Below are 2,640 nucleotides of genomic sequence, written 5' to 3'. Positions count from 1 at the left end.
TAGGTGCGGCCGCCACCACTACCCCACCCCTGACCGTGGACTCTGAGGATGGGATATTGTCCGCGGCCGGTTCCTCAGCGGACGGGGAAGAGGAGGAAGGAGATGAGGAGGACGAGGCAGTCGACAGCGCTGATTTGCCCGACAGCCAGGAGCTCTTCATCACCCTCACAGAGATCCCCTACCAACCCTCCCCAGCCGTTATCCCAGACACAGATTCAGGGGAAGGATCAAGCAGTAAGTGTTTTAAATATCTAAACATTTATTTATAACATAACTGGCATATTTCAAATATTAACAATAGGTAAAGTGCTTTAAAACATGTAAACATTTATTTACAACAAAACAGGAAGATTTAAAATATTAACAGTGGGTAAAGTGCTTCAAAACATGTAAACAGGAAAGTCCAACAAAACGGGAATCTGTGCAAAGTGTATCATGATTAGTCTGTCTTTGGGCGCTTCAATATATAGTCTATTTTCAAAAAATTTCACAATGTCCGCTTCATGATTATAATGCCCAAAACGCTGCACTCTTCTGTCCCTCCAAGGGCACCTAACCCAAAAACTGGTCAATGTATCCGGGGATAGAGGCGACATCCTCCGGGGAGAACTCCTCATAGGTCTCCTGCAGGTGTTTTTCAAGCCTCATGAGCAGGTTCCTGGGCAGGGAGAGCTTGTTAGGCCCCCCGTGGTATGAGACGTTTCCCTGCCACAACGCCAGCAGGTACTCGGGGATCATGGCCTTGCAGAGCATTGCAGCAAATGGCCCCGGTTTCTGCAGGCTGTCACGAAGCATCCGCTCCTTCTGGCTCGCAGAGACCTTCAGGAGGGTGATGTCTGGCATGACTCCCTGCTGTGAATTAGGTAGGGGAAAGTTAGTATTGGGACTGCTTGCCCGTCCCTTTACAGAACTGCAACCGCCGGTTTACAGCCACGCGGTTTACAGCCGCGAGGGGGTGGGACAGGGCCAGAGTTCATGCTTGCAGGATTGCTGCCAGCAGAGACTCGCATTGCTTTCTATGCGAAAGGAGGCCAGTGCCACTCTTAAAGTTTTAAGCAGCCACAAGTCTACGGCTTACCATGTTTGACAGCTAGACAAAGTCCGGTGTCCTGCCCTGCTCCTCAGCTCGCCACAGCAAGACCGCAGGCACGGTAGGCGAGGGCCGAAAATTCGACCTTGTCCTCAGTGCGCGTGTGATAGGTGCTCTGCATGGTCTTGTTCACAGAGAAAGACTATGTTCTCTGTTCACAGATACATTGCTCTGTCTCAGGAATTCACTCCCTTTTTCCAATTCCCACAGCCACATCTGCCCAGAGGCTAGCGCACATTAGGAGGAGGAAGAAGAGGACACGGGAAGACATGTTTGCTGAACTAATGGCATGCTCCCGAGCACAGGCAGCCCAGCAGACACAGTGGAGGGAGAACTTGTCCCAAATGCACCGGGCAAACATGGAACGGGAGGAGAGGTGGCGACAGGAGGACAGGCAGGCTACTCAAACGCTGCTTGGACTAATGAGGGAGCAAACGGACACGCTCTGCCGCCTTGTGGATGTTCTGCAGGACCGGAGGCAGGAGGAGAGAGCCCCGCTGCAGTCTCTCTGTAACTGCCCTGCCCCGCCACCAAGTCCCATACCCCCCTCACCCAAAGTCCAAACACGGAGGGGCGGAAGGGGCCGTGAAAAATTTCACTCCACCCCTGCGGACTGCTCTACCACTAGAAGGCTCTCATTCCCCAAAATTTGAAAAGTCCTTTCCTACCCGCCTCACACAAGACCCCGTCCAAGTTTCACCCCCCCCGTTCCATGTGCGGTTGTTAATAAAAAATACGTTTTTGTTCATTATTGTTTCCATCCTCTTCTTTTAGATGAGAGTCTGTCTGAAGTGGGGGGAAGGGGCTTGGTAATTGGACAGGACAGTCACCTTTAGCAGGGGGCAGGTCCAGCAGCAGGGCACATATACAGTGCAGTGACTAGTTATCCTGGTCAGTCTGGGAGGTGGTTTTCATGTTCTGTGTGGTGGGGGGGGGTGGTGTTGCTCTGTGACTTGGTGGCGGGGGAGGGCAGTTACAGATCTTATGCAGCGGTCCTTACCCTGGATCACAGAGCCGCGCAGCAGGGGATCTGTAACCCTCCTCCCCCTGCAAGACAGTCACATAGCCGACACATACACGCAGTCCCGGCCAGGAGGGCTGGCAGGCTCCGTTGAAACAACCAGTCCACCACCGCGGAGCCTGTCATTCCTGGAGTTTAGAAGCATCATTTGCATCACAACACTAAACCCGCCCCCCGCCACAGTCTGCGTCCCAGGTTTAAAACATTCCCGCGAAAACAGTAATAAAGACAACGGTGTCCATTAACAAAACAGAACAGATTTTATTTTTTGGGAAGGGGGTGAAGGGGGTATGTAACTGGAGAGGATAGTCGACGGCAACTGGGTAAAGAAACGGGGGCAAGTTCAGCTTCTGTGTCCACAAACTTAAAAGTCACTGGGTACCCTGCTCAGCCTTGAAACTGGCTTTCAAAGCCTCCCGTATGCACAGCGCGTCCCGCTGGGCTCTTCTAATCGCCCGGCTGTCTGGCTGGGCGTAATCAGCAGCCAGGCTATTTGCCTCAACCTCCCACCCCGCCATAAAGGTCTCCC

Source organism: Terrapene carolina, unplaced genomic scaffold, assembly GCF_002925995.2.
Source record: "Terrapene carolina triunguis isolate 2854851 unplaced genomic scaffold, T_m_triunguis-2.0 Scaffold58, whole genome shotgun sequence".
NCBI classification, from domain to species: Eukaryota; Metazoa; Chordata; order Testudines; family Emydidae; genus Terrapene; species Terrapene triunguis.
This window is presented reverse-complemented; position numbering follows the sequence as displayed.